Here is a 19,835-nt window from a genome sequence, read left to right as displayed (position 1 = left end):
GATGGAGTTCCCTCCGAAATAATGATAAAATATACTGTAGTAAACACATAAACTCAGTAATATTATTATGTTAATATCATTATCAAGTAGCATGTACTGTAAAAAATTGTATGACCTATATTTTTATATGACTGGCAGTGAGCAGGTCTCTCTACACCAGCATCACCACAAACTCGTGAGCTATGACTGCTGTGAGGTCACTAGGGAATAGCAATTTTTTGGGCCTGTTCTCCTACAGGGAACTCCATCGTCCATGGAGTCTGAGGGAGACTATCACACTGATTTGCAGTGCTTGACTGTATGTAAATAAATGGAAATTTAAGAGTATATTTCTTGGAACAAATAACTGAGTTTCAGCCAATCACAGACTGCCAAACAATCACACCACGCCCAAATAAGGCCCATACCTAGCTGGGATGGATCAAGTTATTTCTGCTCCTTCCTTCTGGGTTCAGCCCACTGAAGCTCACTGTGCCACACAGTGGGGCTCTCTGATCCTCTTCTGGTTTTAAGTGCTGCTCAGCTAATGAATGATTATGTGGGCAAATAAACTTTGTTAACTTTATTTTGTCTAAAGTTTTCCTTTCAAAAACACCAGTGTGTGGGGTGGAAGTATAGTGGTTAAGGATCTTATTTGCAAATTAAAATTCTGCATTTCTGAAAAGAATATTGTGAGGGGTTCTGGACGCCTAACATACTTTCTCTCTAGCATATGGGGACTTTACACAGTTCATGGAAAATGGAATTAAAAGATAGGTTTATTTGGATGCAAAAAAATTTGGAAACCACACAGTTATTTTATAATGCTCATTTTTATGGGCTTTTTGAAGATCCTTGTATGCATGGATTTCAAAAAGTTTTTGCACCAAAATAAACTTGTCTTCTATTTATTTATTTGAGAGGCAGGGAGAGCAAGCACATGAGAGAAGAGTTTACTCCCAGCACTCACCAGGGGCTGCCACCTGGCCAGGGGGTGGGGTGAAGACAAAGCCAGGAGCCAGGGACTGTGTATAGGTCTCCCTTGGGAGTAGCAGAGACCCAATTACTAGGCATCACCGCTTCCTCCCAGGGTCTGCACGTGCAGAAAGCTAGAGTCAGGAGCTGCAGCCAGCTGTGGAACCCAGGCGCTCTGATGTGGGACACAAGTAACTTTAACTGCTAGACCAAACACCCACCCCAAATGTATCTTTTAATTTCATTTGCCATGAACTTTCGCAAGTATCCTTACATGATATGAACTATTACACTTTTAGTTTCTTTAAGGAAAATAAAAGCATACTTTGCCTCCAGGTCACTGAAAATAATTTAAAGATAACATCTAAACATTAGAAAAACCTACTTACATAAGCAAATTAAGATTTATCAGCCGGCGCCACGGCTCACTAGGCTAATCCTCCGCCTAGTGGCGCCGGCACACCGGGTTCTAGTCCCGGTCGGGGCGCCGGATTCTGTCCTGGTTGCCCCTCTTCCAGGCCAGCTCTCTGCTATAGCCCAGGAGTGCAGTGGAGGATGGCCCAGGTCCTTGGTTGCACCCCATGGGAGACCAGGAGAAGCACCTGGCTCCTGCCTTCGGATCAGCGCAATGTGCCGGCCGCAGCGCGCCGGCCGCGGCGGCCATTGGAGGGTGAACCAATGGCAAAAGGAAGACCTTTCTCTGTCTCTCTCTCTCACTGTCCACTCTGCCTGTCAAAAAAAAAAAAATTTATCAAACAACATTATTTAGAATAAGTGTTAGGCTTCACTAGAACCTAAATTGTAAATGATTTATATTGAAAAATACTGATCCTACACCCAAGGGTAGCTTCTGAGGTGCAATATTAGTAGAGAATCCAATGTTTAATTCTTCAAATTTCATACTGTGGGAGATACCTTCTCTTGGGCCTGATCCTTAAATATAAAAGGAATGCAGAGATTTTTGGTGCTGAAATTCATGCCTTTGCAAACTTCTCAAAAAGAAAAGGCACCACCAGAGAGTTGCCTGCAGCCTTTTTCCTAGGAGGGTAATTTGCAAACATGCATGATTAGTATCATACAGTAGGCAAATATTATTCCATGTCCCACCCAAAGCAAACAAATGAAAATAGAAACTTCAAGAACAACTATAAAATATCTTCAAATTTAAAGACACAGCACACTCTTATCATTTGGCTCCCTGCACATCTCTTATCAGTAATGCACATTTCTTAATTAGTCTCACATGGGAATTTCTAGCAGGAATGTTACTTTGGTTCTTTTGATTGTGGGCCAACTGATTAATTTATTGCCTTTTTTAACTGTCAAAACATTATGCAGCAAAAAAATTAGATGAAACTCACATATTTGTTGATTATAGGTATTAAGGAACATAAGTAACTCCTTTTGGTTTAGCCTTTAATTACAAACATAGACACATTCTAACTCTTTCATGGAAATTTCCATGTCCAATGCAAGTTATTGTTGCTATTAACCACAATGTCATAATGTAAAGGCATGTAAACTGTCAGAGTGCCACAGTGTTGCCATAAAAGTGCATTGCCACATCCCTTTGGGAGAGAATACAATCACTACCCTTGTGGCAAATCTGATAATGGGTCAGATAGGAAGGGTCAATTCACAGGGAGCATTAGTCCTTGGGTTTCAGGCAGACTAATTCAGACAGTCTATCTTGTCTGTCCAACATGTTTCCCATTTTGCTAGAGTTCAGTCACTACATCTCATACCAAGATTACTATCAGTTTGATTATTTAGCTGAAAAGAACCAGTCCAGGCACTCCTGAAGGTGTGTACACAGAGTCCAGTGCCGGATTACACAGAGAAGATACCCACTCACTTAGTGGCCCCTTCAGAGTGCAGCAATCTTGTCATCTTGGGATTTTCTACTGTTGTTTTGGAATTTTCTGGTTCTGAGGTTGGTTGAGTTGTGGTTCAATAACATTGCTTTCTGCTCCACTTGCAACGAAGGCCCCCTGGCTACTCTCATTCACTTTCCCCTTGACCACACTCAGCTTCTACATGAAGTTAGTAGTCAAGAAGCACATTGAGAAGAAAAGTTCTGTGTTTGTGAAAAGCACAATGTAATCTTACTGAAAGTCATACTTAACAGCTGACCAAGGGGAGAATAATGATCAGTTATTTAAATTTATCCTTATTTTGTTATATAAAAATACTAGCTTGCTTAATAAGATTGGAAGTCATGTCAAAGTTCTGCCACTCAGCTGTTTTTGTCTCTCAAACATTATGACAAAAATGCACGAAACAAGGGATGTTGTTGTGACGTAGGGGGTAAAGTTGCTGCCTGTGACATCATCTCCCATATGGGCATTGGTTTGTGTCCCAGCTGCTCCACTTCCAACCCAGCTCCCTTTTGATGGCCTGGGAAAAAGAAGCAGAGGGTGGCCCAAGTGTTTGGGCCCTGCCACCCATGTGGCAGATCTGGATGAAGCGCCTGGCTTTGGCCTGGCTGGCTGAAGTCCTGGTTGTTGTGGCCACTTGAGGAGTGAACCAGCAGATGGAAGCACTCTCACTTGCTTGCTTTTCTTCTCCAGCTCTTTCAAATAAAATAAATCTTGAAAAAAAAAAATGCATGATACAGATACCTTAAAGACTTATAGCACTGTAAATCTGTGCAAGACTAGTGATAGAAGAAAAAAGTTGTTTTAAAGAATTTAAAACTAAACTTGATAGAAACATTTAAACGCATGTGGGTAGACAGGGTCTGAAAAAATCAGACAGATGGTAACTTAACAAATGGGAACGTTTAGGGTATGGAAAATGTTCAGTTGAAATAAATTAATAAAACACTGGAAACAAGCTCCCCAAATTCGCAAAATGGGAGGCAGGGAGAGAATAGTTTCCGAAAGACAGAAACTCATTTAGGTGATGAACACCAGATGCCAAGTACAGCTGGGCAGACACAAAAGTGCTCTTTCTGATTAGCTTTGGGGGAGGAGGAGAAAAGAACGAGGTGCCAGAGGTGAGAGAGCCAAACACAGCCCTTACCAGCCTAGGGCCACTCCCAGCCTCCCTTGCTACCTGTGGGTCTCCCAGCATGGAAGCCCACAGCCCTCATTTCTGCCATAGGACGAGGTTTCTCTCAGTAAGCAGTGATCCAGAAGTATCTATCTGGTTGGGTCCCACAATATGAGGGAGGACAATCAGAGACACTGCCCTGGACACACAACCAGGCCAGTTGGCTGTGTTTCTGAGTGATAAGAGCTGTGGGAGCTGTAGAAGAGAATTCAGGCCGGCGCCGTGGCTCACTAGGCTAATCCTCCGCCTTGTGGCGCTGGCACACCGGGTTCTAGTCCCGGTCGGGGCACCGGATTCTGTCCCGGTTGCCCCTCTTCCAGGCCAGCTCTCTGCTGTGGCCAGGGAGTGCAGTGGAGGATGGCCCAAGTAATTGGGCCCTGCACCCCATGGGAGACCAGGAGAAGTACCTGGCTCCTGCCATCGGATCAGCGCGGTACGCTGGCCACAGCGTGCCGGCCGCAGCGGCCATTGGAGGGTGAACCAACGGCAAAGGAAGACCTTCCTCTCTCTCTCTCTCACTGTCCACTCTGCCTGTCAAAAAAAAAAAAAAAAAAAAAAAAAAGAAGAGAATTCAGAAGACAGCTCTGGGAAATCATGGAAATGATCAATACATCAATAGTACGCCCTGCACAGTGACGTCACTGTCTTCAGGAATTTCAGGATATTTGTGTACTGCTGCAGTGAGAAGGATACCCACTGACAATCCTGTAAATCCACAGTTCACTTCCACAGTGTATGGCGAGTTAGGCAAGTACCCCTAACCTATTCTTACAGGTGTGTGTGTGTGTGTGTGTTATAGAGAGAGAGAGAGAGAGAAGGAGGGAGAGAGAGAGAGAAGGAGGGAGAGAGGGAGGGAGGGAATATGAATCATAGAAGTTCTGTGTGAGCGCAAACTTAGTGTAGGTGTCTTCCTCCTCCTGAAACTTTAGTCTTGTATCTTGGATCTGAATTCTAAGTAAAGGCTTTTGATTGTTTTAATGAGTGTTTTACACTGATACTGGACACCGACTTTCTGAGTTTCAGTGAATTTCTTTACTTGACAATTCAATAAAAGCCAACTTATTCTCAAATACCGTGAGTGGTAGAAGAGACATACCTTGTAGAATAAAGAATTCCCAACAGCAGGTTCTTGGGCATTGCCTATTAATCTAGGGTTCTGTGACTTTGGCCAAATCATTAACCTCATGGGATCTGTTTCCTGTTCTGTAAAACGAGTATGTTGAACTAAAATGATCTCTAAAACCCCTTTCAGATCTAACATTCTGTAATGAATGCAGCCTGTGTGTTCAGAAGAGGAAGCAATCACTTGGGGATAGAATGATCAGAAGTTTTCATGATAAAAACAGTGTAGTTTGCTCATTCTCTGCAAGGTCTGCTTTCTCTGGTTGCGAAAGGACACACGAAAACTGTACAAAGTCCAGAGTACAAAAATGTCAAATGTAGACTGCAAATGTCCCTGTAATCTCCAATGTTTCCTGTTCAGAATTTATTCTTCCGGATACATTTTTTTTTTAAAAAAGATTTATTCATTTATTTGAAAGTCAGAGTCACACAGAGGGAGAGGGAGAGGGAGAGGGAGAGGGAGAGGGAGAGGGAGAGGGAGAGGCAGAGAGAGAGAGAGGGAGAGAGAGAGAGATAGATCTTCCATTTGCTGGTTCACTCCCCAATTGGCTGCAACAGCCAGAGCTGTGCTGATTTGAAGCCAGGAGCTTCCTCCAGGTTTCCCACATGGGTGTAGGGGCTCAAGGACTTGGGCCATCTTATACTGCTTTCCCAGGGCACAGCAGAGAGCTGGATTGGAAGTGGAGCAGCTGGGACTCAAACGAGTGCCCATAGGAGGCGCCAGCACTGCAGGTGGCGGCTTTACCCACTATGCCACAGTGCTAGCCCCTCTTCCAGATACTTTCTAGTAAGCCCAAAGTATAATCATTACTATTTTATTAAAAGGAAACATGAAGTACAATTTCTGCAACAAATTTTAAAAACTGAGGACATCCTTCCATCATGTTGTAACATATACATCTCACTTTTTACATCTCATTTTAAAATCAGTGCAGAGTATTACAGTGTATCTTTAAGTTGCATTGAAACAATGCATATTGATGTCATGTGATTCTTTTTTCTTTTCTGATCATGAACACTGCATAAAAGCTCCTTGAATATCCAGGTCCTAAAATGCCATCCTAACACCTTCTTATTATTCTCATTTCTAATCCATCACCAAGTCCTGGTCACTTACCTAATGTCTCAGGTCTCCATCTACCTCCTGTCATATAACTGCTTCTACTTTATTCAAGTGGTGAATCAACACTGTCCTCTTGTGCAACAGTTTCTACATGCTCTATTCTCTCCTCAAGTCTTGCCTTCTTATTTTCTATTCTGTTTAAAAACTTCAATAGCTTGGGCTGGCATTGTGGCACAGTGGGTTAAGGTACCACTTGCTGGCATCCCATATGAGCACATTTGAGTTCCTACTGTTCCACTTCCAATGCAGCTCTCTGCTAATGCATGTAGGAAAACAGTAGAAGATTGCCCAAATGCTTCGGCCCCTTCCACCCACTTGGGAGACCCAGAAGGAGTTCCAGGCTCCTGCTGTTAGCCTGACCCAACCCCAGCTGTTGCAGTCATTTGGGGAGTGAATTAGCAGATGGAAGATCTGCCTCTCTCTCTCTCTAACTCTGTCTTTCAAATAAATAAAACAAATCTTTAAAACAAAAAGAACACAAACAACAACAACAAAAACCTTTCAATAGCCGGCACCGCGGCTCAATAGGCTAATCCTCCGCCTAGCGGCGCCGGCACACCGGGTTCTAGTCCTGGTCGGGGCGCCGGATTCTGTCCCAGTTGCTCCTCTTCCAGGCCAGCTCTCTGCTATGGCCCGGGAGTGCAGTGGAGGATGGCCCAAGTGCTTGGGCCCTGCACCCCATGGGAGACCAGGAGAAGCACCTGGCTCCTGCCTTCAGATCAGCGCGGTGCGCTGGCCGCGGCAGCCACTGGAGGGTGAACCAACGGCAAAGGAAGACCTTTCTCTCTGACTGTCTCTCTCACTATCCACTCTGCCTGTCAAAAAAAAAAAAAAAAAAAAAAAAAAAAAAAAAAAAAAAAAAAACAAAACAAAACAAAACAAAACAACAACAACAACAACAACTTTCAATAGCTTATCTGTTCTTAAGATAGGGAGGAGGAAGAAAGGCAGGAGTATGGGTGAGATGGAATTGGGGGGGAAGAATCATCAGGTTCCCAAATCTTATATATTAAATGCGTGAAGTTGTATTCCTCAAACAAAATAGAAAACATATATAATAAAAAAGTTGCACATTACAATCTAATTTCATTATCATCCATGTGAATCTTCCATGTCAATCATTTATAAGAATAAACTGTGTCATTTATAAGAATAAACTATGATAAAAAGCAAAAAATAAAAAAGATAAAGATCACCGGATGTGATGGTTGCATTGTCATAATTTCCTTTTAGATGCGCCAGCATAGACAGTCTGTGATTTATGAGTGTTTTTAATCCATACCCTAAGATGTGGATTAAATGACATCCTGTGGAGAAGGTTGTAAGAATGTCATCAAAAGGCTACGATCCAGAGGTGGCTTGCTCAGGTACATTCCCTTGTTTATCTCCGATCAACACAGGGAACTTCATGAGTTAGCAAAACATAATATTTCATCAGTGAAACTGTTTTTTTTAAATGAGCATATACTGGCTAGAAGTAGCAGGAGGCATTCCTACTCTTGCATCAGCACAGTGGATTGCAGAGATGGGGAGCTTGCACCCTTCACAGTGCCTCCTAGTGCTTGTTTCTAGCTCATAGGATTCTAACTGCTTAAATTAGACCCTTAGGTGAGCTCAAGGCTTCTTCAAGTAGAGTGTCACAATTGCTTAAACTTTCCATGAAAGATACAGTTGGAGAAACTAAAAGAATAGAAGGAAGGACTTCATTAGCCTTACAGAACAGGATGTACAGGTGTTTTCATTGTTGCTTACTAATCAACTTTGGAATGTGAGGCTGAAAGGAACCTCCAAGTGTTGAGGCAGTGAGGAAGGAGACCTATTGTCCTCACCTCTCTATATTGAAAGCATCAACATCCACAAAATTCGCTTCCTAAGTAGGAAACACCAGATGACAGTACGTGACCTCCAAGGTCCTATGTGGTCTAGCTTCTATTTCTCCTGGGCTTCTGCGTGGTCAGCATGCTTCTTGGAACTTACCCCATCTCAAGCAGTCTGAGCATGCTGTCTGCTCTCCTGCCCCTGCTACTCCCTCTGCCCAGTGAGATGCCACTCAGCTTTCGGACCTCAGCTGCACACCCCATCCTTGGGGAAGTTGTTCTTGCCTGCTGGTGCCCAGTACTTTCTTCCCTGTAGTCCACGTTGGCCCATGTGGCCATGTGTTGTCATGGTAACAGGACTGGCACCTCTATCCTGATGAGTCTGTGGCCAGGCCTGTTTTGTTCATCTTTTTATCCCCACCACTTGGCACAGGGCTTGGCCTCCACAGACACTTGTTCAGTAAAAGGCCACTGAGGTTGCATTCTATATAGTGTTAATAGAAAGAGAAGAAAGGAGGTTTTCTAGCACTGTGTCCACTGACTAACATGGGCCATCCACAGCGAGAACAGCTTACAATGAGACTTCTGTAGCAAGCAGACCAAACTCACAAAATGAAGGATGTGGAATATATCAAAACCAAAAGGGAGGCTTCTCTTTTAAGTGCAGTAAATACCAATTTAGTTATTTTGAAAATCCTTTGTGGAAATGAGGACCAAGAAAAGGTCCCCATCCTTAGCTCCTGTCTAAGTTCTGTGGTTTTCCTGTCTGAACAGGAACACAATGATCATCTCAGCACCTAAGTGAGTTCTGCTTTGTTAAAGAATTCCACAGGGACTCTGTTTCCTGTACGTTTTTGGCACCTTTCCTACCTCACACTAATAAAAACACAAAATCATTACTACTCGAAGTTCTCTACATGCTTTGGGTAGGGTTATATTTAGGAAGATTAAAAACTATCCCTGGGCATATACTTAAGCAGTTTCACAACAAGGAAATATATCTAGTTGGAAATTCAGGGGAAATCCCACGTGCTCAAGCTTGAGCATTCCTGTTACTTCAGGTGGTTTTTATCAGGGTAAAGATGAGGTGAGCTATGAGGAGTCGTGCGTAGCTGGAGCCTCACCCTGCCTTCTTTCCTTCCAGCCTGCATATCAAGATACTGCCCTGCTCAAAATCGTCTCATTGTGACATTCAAGAAAACCACAGGTCACATAGGCTGAGAACCGGAATTCTTAAACCTTTACGTGCAAACTCTGCTAAGGAGACAGAAGTCAGGGGAAGGAGTTAGCTTTCTAGCTGGACAGATAAGGAAACTGAAATCCAAGGAGATTAGGTGAAGTTCCTGAAATCCCCCAACCTATGCATGGGCCAGGTTCAAACCTGATGCAAGCCCAGCCCTCATTCCAGTCGATTTTGGGACAGCCAGGCGTGAGTCCGAGTGGGCCCCATCTTTGACTACAGGATGCAGCGATGAAAGAAAATATAGCCTTGCTCCAGTTTCTTCTCAAAGGACGCATATAAAGGAAATCAATGGTGTGCACCTACTGACACGAGAAGGAGGATTTAATGGGAACAAGCTTGCATATGATGCTGTCACTTGTGTCTCACTTGGGTGACTCTGATGGTTTCTGACTTATGGGCATGGGCGTACATGTCTGCCTGGTCACACCTGCCATTAGGTATGCCATTATGCGCCTGCAACAAATTCTAGAGTTTTGCTGTGTTTGCTCATTTGCTTTATGTTCGTCTGGTTACCTCGTAAAGGACAACTGACTGTCAACAGCTGCAATTCCAGCAATTTTATTCTCTAAAGCTACTTTGTTTGGCTTTTTTCTCACTTCCTCTTGTATTTTTTTTCTTTTGACTACAAAAAGGTAATGCTCTTTTGCCCCATTAAATCCTTGAATTTAGCCCGCTCCACATCAGTGAGCTGTGACTTCTCTACCTCCCTTTGTTTTCATGCTCACCTCCCCGCAGCCACAAGCTTAGCTGTGTGTTTCAGAACCAAATACTGGCCTTGTTTCCTTGGAGAATGAAAGCGAGGCATCAAGCAGAGGGCTGAACACGTCTCACAGCAGAGGGACCTGAGGGGGGCGTCCACTCCTAGAATACTTGGCTTCCTTCACCAAAACCAAAGCCTAGCAAGGATCACAAAACTTGTCCTGTCAAGTTTCAAAGACAATATAAATTGTATTCTGTAAGCCAAATCTTGACTGTCTAGCCAACTACCTGTTTTATAATTCTCTTTAGAAACAACTATAGCACTCAATGGACTTTGTTTCATACCAGCTGGCTAGCAAGCCAGGATTCAAACCCATGTCACCTTGACTTTGGCATATGAGCTCAATCATCATTCCCACACTGTTTGTCATTAGTTGTGAAACACCATGGGGAGTTTAGTCAAAGACTGTAGAACTGGGGACTGCAGACCTGCGTCCTAGCCTAGGGTTGTCCTCAACAGATGTGCAGGCAATCCTTGAAGATCCCTTCTTCTCTTCAGGCCTCATTTTTCTTATCCATAAAATCGGAGGGCGGAAGTTAAGGCTCCACTTGGGACACCTTGGGACAGAGTGCCTGGTCCAAGTCCTGGGTATTCTGCTTCTGATCCAGCTTCCTGCTAATAAACAACCTGGGCGGGAACAGATGATGGCTCAAGTACTTGGATCCCTGTCACCCATTTGGGAGACCTGGATTAAGTTCCAGGCTCCTGGTTTTAGTCTGGTCCAGTCCTGGTTGTTGTGGGTATTTGAGAAATGAGCCAGCAGACAGAAGATATCCCTCTCTCCTCGCCCACCCCATGTCTTCTTCCTATCACTCTTTCAAATAATTACTTCAAAATCACCAATATAAACTTTTAAGCATCTTGCTAAATTTGTTGTATGTAACAAACAAACCAAACCAAACCAACCCAAACCAAGACTGATAAGTTTGACAATCTCCTCTCAACACCAACCAGAAAACCTACAGAGTACTTTAGTGGGGACATAGCAGGTTGGGCTTGGAGTCAGTAGCCCTGGTCAAGTCTTGGCTAAATCACACCTCCAAGCCTTAGTGTTCTTAACTGTGAGAGGGTTATAATAACCCCACCTGTACAGATGTCTCAGGGTAGCTGGGCAGGTCTAACAGACTGAAGAACTTCTTCATTATAAACATTTGCTGCCAAAATTTTTTTCTATTTACACGGGCACAGAGATTTGGAATTTTCATGTGAACTGCTTCTTAGCAAAGTTGAAAAACTGCTGTAATTGACTCTGGCCTCATAATCAGCCCTTAAGGCATGCGGATCCGGCTGAAATGTCCATGAGAGTATTTCAGGCATGGAAAGCCAAGACACTCTGGGGGAAAAAAAAAACCTAAATGAAAGATCTCCGTGAGTAAGATCCCAGTGGAAAGAACGGGTCATCACAGAAGGAGGTACCTTTCTCTGAAGGGAGGAGAGAACTTTCACTTTGACCATGGCCCTGTCTAAAAATGATCAGTCAGTGAACTCAGGGGGCTTCCATAGCCTTGGCAGCTCATGACAAGAGCCTAGGGTGATTACTGATGCCATAAACAAGAGTGTCAATTTGTTAAGTCAAGAACAGGAGTCACTGCGCACTTACTCCTCATGTAGGATCTCTGTCCTTAATGTGCTGTACATTGAGATTTAATGCTATAACTAGTACTCAAACAGTATTTTTCACTTTATGTTTCTGTGTGGGAGCAAACTGTTGAAATCTTTACTTAATGTATGCTAAACTGATCTTCTGCATATAAAGAGAACCAAAATGAATCTTGATGTGAATGGAAGGGGAGAGGGAGTGGATAAGGGGAGGGTTGCGGGTTGGAGGGACGTTATGGGGGGGAAGCCATTGTAATCAATATTCTGTACTTTGGAAATTTATATTCATTAAATAAAAGTTAAAAAAAAAAACTGCTGTTATTGAAGGCATGGGACAACTGACTTCAAATACATGAACAAACAAAACTCCCAAACCACCACTTCTGAAAGACATCCTACTTTGCCAGTGGTGAAGAATGCAAAGATACCACCCCCACCTGAGGGTTGGGAAGCACCTTTCAGAACCTGGCAGTCCACAATCACCGTCACCTTCTCTCTTTCTTCCCTTTTATTCCATTGTGCCATCAAGTTCTGTAAGACGCGCTGAGAGCTGCCCTCCAGATGGGACCTATCTCCTCCATTTTCTCCATCTCCATCTGAGTCTGAGCTCACCTCACGGCACACACGGACGACAGCAAGAACTCACACTTGGGAGGCTGCCACCAGTACGTGTCCTCTGCAGGCCACCCTCAATGCTACCTGTTGGTCCTCCCAGGAAACAGCCCTCATCAGGAACCATGGAGATTTCATCAGTCATACACTGCTTCCCTCCGAAGATGCACCCTTCCTCTAGTTCTGGAATCCTTCCACTTGTCCTCAGCCTTATGGCCCCATCCAGACTGTGGAACCACAGGCTCACAGCTGAGTAAACAGCGGTTGTCTAAACCATTATGTTATGAGGCGGTTATGTAGCAATGGATAACTGAATAAATAATTTCTCAATAAACACTGGCTATTATATTTTGGGAAAAGGGTACTCAATAGATAATAAATTGTCAAGTTATGCTTTTTAGTCAGTCACTATCAACGATTGATGACTGATCTGGAAATTAGTACTCAGAGTGTAGTCATAGTAGCTTTTCTAATAGGCAGCTGTATGACCTCAGACGTGTTGTTTAACTTCTTTGAGGCTCAGTTTCCTCTTCTGCAAGTTCAGGTCACGAGACAAAGGGACTTTCAGGGTTCTCTTTCAGATCTAAAGAAGCATCGAGGGTACATTTTTCCGAAATGCAGTCTTATTTCCTTGTTAACATACATTCCTGAACCCAATTTAATGTTTTCCTTACAGACTTTGGGTAGTCACAGACAAACTTCACTGTATTGTTTTTGCTGCCTAGGTAATTGGTTGTGACACTTTTTTTCAAATTTATTTATTTATTTGAGAGGCAGAGTTATAGACAGAGAGAGGTAGACAGAGAGCAAGAGAGGTCTTCCATCTGCTGGTTCACTCCCCAAGTGGCCACCATGGCTGGAACTGGGCTATTCGAAGCCAGGATCCAGGAGCTTCTTCCAGGGCTTGGGCCATCCTCCACTGCCTTCCAAGGCCTTAAGCAGAAAGCTGGATAGGAAGACGAGCATCTGGGAGATAAATGAGTGCCCACATGGGATGGTGGTACCACGGGCAGAGGCTTAGCCTACTGTGCCACAGGGCGGCCCCACGACTACTTGTAAGTTTATCACAATAATCCTACATTGAAGCTGTAAGTCGGACCTCCTTGCTGTGGAACAGGAACTCCAGGAGCCATTCTCTTAGGAAGCAGGTATGAAATAATCTCATCTAAGTTCCAGTGGGAACTTAAGTACCTCTTAATAATGACTTGAAAGTACAGGTAGGCATCTTTTATTCTTTCTAGGCTGTAGTAAATATGCAGGATGGCTGAGGTTGCTAGCAATCTGACCACCAAATGGGAGGGCCATGGTTTTACAGGTATAAAGAATCAATATGCATTTATCACACATTAATGATCAAGATAAGTACTCAATTCAAAGTGGGGGGAGGATTAACACAGATTAAGAGAATTCAAGACTCTAGTGTGTACAGGTCCACTCTAGGTCTAACGAATAATTAAAAATATAAAACTGTATCCAAATACACACTACACTAAAAAGCTAGGTATGGGCAATAGGTGAACGATTGGGGTGAACTATCTGCTCTCACAGGCATATGCGCCTCTCACACACCACCAAATCTCCTAAAAACATAATTCAGTCTTCTGAGACATACAACAGGCCAGTTTTTGGTCAACTTTTGGTGGGGGAAAAGGCTGTTCTTTTGTCCACTTATGATGTTAACCAACCCAAGGTCAGGGTATTTTTACTTCCAAGAGTTAAGTTACAGCAGATAAGGTGCACACAATATGAAGTCAACAGTTTAACTGTATTTTCAAATGTGTATATTTAAGTCTACAGAAAGGCTGTTGATAATGCAAATAAAATTGGCTCATTCTTTACCAAAAACCTCTTTTCTGTGATGAAAAACTAACTGGGGCTCCAGAGTTATAATAGCCAGCAGGAAGAGCATTGCAGGGAAGCGTGGCTTATGTTTATCTACCTGGTAAAAATGTAGTTTGAAATGTCATGCAGATTAAGACAGACTCAGTCATCTAACCATTTCTTTTCCTTTTTTTTCTTTTTATTATTTTTTGCCAGGCAGAGTTAGACAGTGAGAGAGAAAGAGAGAGATAGACAGTGAGAGAGAGAGACAGAGAGAAAGGTCTTCCTTCCATTGGCTCACTCTCCTAATGGCCACTATGGCCAGCGCTGCGCCAATCTAAAGCCAGGAGCCGGATACTTCTTCCCAGTCCCCCATGTGGGTGCAGGGACCCAAGGACTTGGGCCATCCTCCGCTGTCCTCTTGGGCCACAGCAGAGAGCTGGACTGGAAGAGGAGCAACCGGGATAGAATCTGGCACCTCAACCGGGACTAGAACCTGAGGTACTGGCGCCGCAGGTGGAGGATTAGCCTAGTGAGCCGCGGCGCCAGTTTTTTTTTTTTTTTTTTTTTTTTTTTTCAGATTTATTTACTTGAGAGATATAGTCACAGAGAGGCAGAGACAGAGAGAGAGGTCTTCCATCCGCTGGTTCACTCCCCAGATGGCTGTGATGGCCAGAGCTGAGCTGATCCAAAGCCAGGACTTCTTCTGGGTCTCCTATGCAGGTACAGGGGCCCAAGAACTTAGGCCATCTTGTACTGCTCTGCTAGGCCATAGCAGAGAGCTGGATCAGAAGAGCAGCTGGGACTAGAACTGGCACCATATGGGATGTCAACACTGCAGGTGGAGGTTTAGCCAGTATGCCACAGTGTAGTGGGTGCACCCCAAGGGATGTGAATATCTTAACTGCTAGGCCAAATGTTTGCCTCTCACATGGATTTTTGCAGCAGCTGCCTTTGGTTTTGTTTGCATCTTCCTCATTCCATTCTCATTGTGCGCAGAATGAACTGTCTAAAACAAAAATGTGCTCTGCTAAAATCCTTCAAAGGCCTTGTCTGAGACTGTAAGATCCCTGAAGACAGGGCCAATGTCCCCAGCACCTGGCACACTCCCTGTTGACTCTAGGTCTACATACCTTCTTCCCAAGGCCAGATGAGGGTTTAATTTTGGAGAGCCACTTGTACACTGAACAGAACAGAGTTCAGTGCTCACAGTATAGTCTGAGACACGTCTTATGTGAGCAATGGTCACTGTAGCCCGGGAGCGTCCCTTTCCAGCATGCCTGACAACACTGTTTTCAATGATCTGCTTCTCATCATGCACACTCATCAGTATGGTGTTTTAGGATAGGATCATCTTGCTTCTGAAGATCCCAACCCTTGTTGGGCCATGACATTCAGCGGTGAAAACGGTGTGAGAAAACGAAAGATTTAATCTTCACTTTATCCTCTTAAGAAGCATTCAAGGCATAACCAGAGTAAGAAAGGTTTACAACTAGGGAGGCAGGATGACTCCAGGTAAGAGCAGGCATTAAGAAAAGCTACAACTGGGTGACCATTCTGACCCACAAATGAGTCTAGGATGAACCAATCAACTCTTCCCAGTTTTTCTTTTCTAGATACCTAGGAAGTCTATCTGGGACCAATCAAGTGCAGTGAGCAGAACAGAATGAATGACAACTAACAGGAGGCGGGGGCTGTTTTTTTTTTTTTTTTTTTTTGATACAATTTAACCAAGACCCCAAAAGAGTTAGATTCAGGGTTACTGGAAAAGGTATGTAACTAGGGAATTTGAAACTCGGTCCAGGGAGTGGAAACCCAGCTACCGAGAGGCTAGTCCTTAAGAAGCTCAGTCAGTCCATGAGCTCCCGGGGCACCAGGGCAGAGCAGTTCTGAGAGCAAGGACTGCAGCACCCACTCTGCCTTTGGCCTGGGACTAGATCCTGACCAGAGCTTGGCCAGGTTGGGTTTCCAGGCTGAGAGAGGCACCAGCTGGGAAATCACTCCATTTTTAGGAGGATGGAAAGTTTTCAGGTGATAGGCAAGTTGTTGTTTTTTTTTGTTGTTGTTTTGTTTTAAATTTTGTAGTGCGAAAGCTCTTGGGAGCATGGTTAAAATCGGTCCTATCACTCACTATTTCAGTCTTCAGGACCTGGCCCTGGGGCACACGCCATGACTTGCTGAGCGAAGGGAAAGCAGGATCAGAGGAGGGACAAACAGAAAGCAGAGAAGAGAGGTAAGCCGCACACCCTGCCCTGCCTGCAGCATCTGTCCCTCTTCTCAGTGTCTAAAGCAGCTTGCTCTTAAGGAAATCTTCACATTGGAGAGAAAAGCGAGTCACCCAAGAACTTTACTGTTAGAGCTTCGAACGACTGTTTCAGCGGCAGTGTTTTCACAGAAGGAACCAGAAAGCTGATCTCTAGGCACTGGTATTTAAGAGTCACAAGGCTGTAACACCTGGGTTGTCCTGTTAAATGAGCATTCACTGGAGGATTCAACGGAGGGGGAGCAGCCAGTAAGGAATGTATCATCAGTAAAAACAGGCCCACTTTCATTGACTTTCTCATTCAGTTCTCTGCCCTGGCGATTACTCCTCACAGCAGCTTGGTTGCAACCACTGAGGACTCCCAGCAGCTAGGGTGAGAAGCACCATCAGGAATTCTCTCCCCCAGACAGTGACAAGGAAGAAAACAACCGCCATATATTTTTGAAAAATGATTTGAGCCACCTCATAGAAGACCTGACTTGCTCCAAAGTCACAGGATAAACACCTACTCTGTGATGGAAAACAAACCGTGCTAAGTCACACAGGAAGGGTTTTCTGTTTTCTTTTCAAGGTCCATTATGGTGCGAGAGGGAAAAAAAATTGATTTCTTCCTCCCGTCACTGGAAAAATTCTTCAGTGGCCCTCTGTGCAAATCTCACCTCATCAGGGTTAGCAAGGTCAATCGACCTGGGAGATGCTTGCCTAATTACTAAATATTTAGTGACCGCCTAACTGCGCGCACCTGGCACGCTCTGCGCCGCTCAGCACAGCCTCCCTTCCCTCCAGCTCTGCCCCCGAGGGCGCCCGCACCTGGCGGTGTGAGCTGGGGAGGCAAATCCTGCGACCCAAGGACATTTCAAAGAAACTGCGGCGGTCACCTTCCATTTCCGTTTTATTCAAGACATTCAGATGCTTAAGGGGGGGGGGCGGTGTTGACGGACACAGAAACACGAGACAATGTCTCTCAGTTTTCCAGTTCAAGTTCTTATGCACCACCAAAGTTCATTAGTTGGGGGATTTAAAAGAAAAACAGTAAGAGTCCCCACACAACCAGCTAGAGCCAAGCCCCCCGAACGTCTAGCTCTTTGGTTTGGAGAATTTGTAAAAGTCTTCCTCTCCCGCGCCCCGATTCGCTTCTCTGACGGCGCCTTTGTTGAATGGCGCGACTTTGGTCCAACTCATCCAGTCAGAACCGCCTCTCCCCTCTTATGTGTTAGTCATGAATTATCACTACTGCAGAGCAAAGGGAAATGCAGAAGTAAGAGCGACCCGCGAGAGAAATCAGGGTCGTCGTGCCCCAAAGCCAAGTTCCGCGGCAGTCCCGCCCTTCTCCTCCCGCGGCGGGCACCACGCGCACGGCGTGGGACCGTCCCTACCTGGGGCCGGGCGGCGGCGGGGTCGCGGCGCCCATGGCTTCGCCGACCTCGGACAGCAGCGCGGGGAAACGCGGGCGGCTGAGGAGCGCCCGGAGCCCGCGGCGCTAGCCCGGGCCGCCCCGGCGCCGTCATTGGGCCCCCGCGTCACGTGGCCGGCCCGCGGGCGAGCCCCGGCGGCACGCGTAACCCTTTACCTGCGCGCCCCGCAGCGGGGCGTGCGGCGCTGGCTCTTCGGGGCGCACTGAGCACCGACCTCTGGGGCGCAGGCCGCCAAGGGCCCGCCGTGCTGGGAAACTGGTGGGGGACCTGCTTTTTCTGTCGTGCTGTAGGGAGAAGGCAGTGTCCGAGGATCGCGGCTTAAGTGGGGGAGAAAAATAAACGCACCGTCCGGCCAATGTGCGCCTCTTCCCTGTGCGCTTGCGTTTTTCCTACTTCCCCCTCGGCATTGATCTGAGCTGCTGGGACCCGCTGCGTGCCCTGTCGCCTGCCTTTAGGAGCCGGGGTTCAGGGAAACCGTGGTTCCCCATACATCCCTTCCCTTCTCTGTCTTTTGCTGGGGTGAAAGGACTTTGGTTGCAGCTCTCCATCCAACCTGCCGAGCTCCCCACCCGTAGTTACTGCCAGCCTTCAAGTATCCAGGCTGTCTGGAAAAATACCATCAGCGATTGGGACGACTTTTTCAACTGCGCTCCAAAACAAATTACTGGACTTGCCAGCGAGATGCGCTAATCCGCTGCGCCACCTAGCTTCCCTTCTTCTCCCTTTCCCCTCTGCTCATCCTGGGAGGGCTGGGAGAGCAGCACTCGGAGAGACCACAGCACCGGGAACCTTTGGAACGTGGACCCACTACCCTTTGGTTACACCAGCTACTTTCACACGGCTTGTGCCACATAAAATGGCAGATATGCGAGGGAAGTTATATATTATTTTATGCCATTTTCTGATCTTAAAAAATCCTTTTGTTACCCTAAGTAATGCTTGTGTCCAATTTCTAGACAAGATTTTAATAATGTCTATGGGATATTGGTATCTTTATCAGTTAGGTTATTTTGTCCAAAAAAGATTTGTATTTGAGTTCTAAAGTGTGGTCTTACACTAGCAGAATTAGTGTCTTCTAAGGGAATTCGGTAAAAAAGAATATTCTTGGGCTCCATCCCAGATATACTGATTCAGAAATAGTGGGGGGGACAGGAAGGTTGAAAAATGTTTTAACAAGTGACACACATTCTAGTTTTGGAACCAGTGCTCTGAGCCTGCGTACGCAGGTGCCCAAGTTACCCTCATCTGTTAAAAGCTGGGATAAAGTCAGAGGTACTGTTGATATTTGTCAGTGTCAGACAGCCTGTCACATTGGTACACGGAAACCAAGCTTTCCACGTGTCTGTACAAAATGTAATGTGCATTTTGTACAAATCAGTTGGATGCCCAGCAGACACTCCAGGGTGGGGTGAAGCTCATAAAAAAACAGAAAACTCTGATGATGCATGCTGGAGTGAAAATACAATTAATTTTCAAAGAGTGTTCATGTTTATATTGGTATATAAGTTATTCCCAGATCATGGGTCTTAGAAGATAGGAAACCCAATTTATTTCAGTGGGGTTAAAAATCTAGTTTCAAATGTGTGAAATTGTTCTACAAAAAGAATAAAAATTAAGTTTATGGTAACAGCTTACATTATATCCAAAGAGAATTCCACACCACGTTTAGACATTGTGATTAAGGGTTCCTGAAAGAGATAGCTTTTTGGATTCTTTCTCATATTCCTCCATGGGATCGGCAGCATAATTCCAGTTGTCTGCATGGATATCTTGCCCTTAAACTCTTTAGGTTAGAGTTTATTCATGGTTTCTGACACTTTGATCTTCTATTCATTTGACGTTTGTGACTCTACCATCTACCCAATTTCAACGGGAACTGGATTTGGGTTTTCCTTCTCCTTCATCTGCCTCCACCAGTAAGCCCTGAACATCCCTCCCCCACAGTGTCTCTCCTCTTACATTCTCATTGTTAATGTCCCAACATCAAGTTCAAATACTTTCTGCCTTCGATCACTGCAATAATGTGTAGTGGTCTTCCAGCTTCAGGTCTCT

The 19,835-nt window shown here is 45.0% G+C and overlaps 1 protein-coding gene across 2 annotated transcripts in view; it reads right to left on the bottom strand.

The window, feature by feature from the left end:
• Positions 1-17,894, bottom strand: part of C2H4orf19 (chromosome 2 C4orf19 homolog) — a 105,367-nt gene extending 87,473 nt beyond the window's left edge. Inside the window, exon 1 of one of the 2 annotated variants that reach the window (XM_051830713.2) lies at positions 17,745-17,894. The gene's annotated coding sequence lies outside the window, so the exon portion shown is untranslated. The remainder of the gene's footprint in view (positions 1-17,744) is intronic. The other variant, XM_051830719.2, reaches the window with a different exon arrangement.
• Between the last annotated feature and the right edge of the window lie 1,941 nt (positions 17,895-19,835).

This window comes from Oryctolagus cuniculus, chromosome 2 (assembly GCF_964237555.1).
Source record: "Oryctolagus cuniculus chromosome 2, mOryCun1.1, whole genome shotgun sequence".
Classification (NCBI taxonomy): Eukaryota; Metazoa; Chordata; class Mammalia; order Lagomorpha; family Leporidae; genus Oryctolagus; species Oryctolagus cuniculus.
Note: the sequence above shows the minus strand (reverse complement) of the source record. Positions and strands in the feature narration are given on the sequence as shown.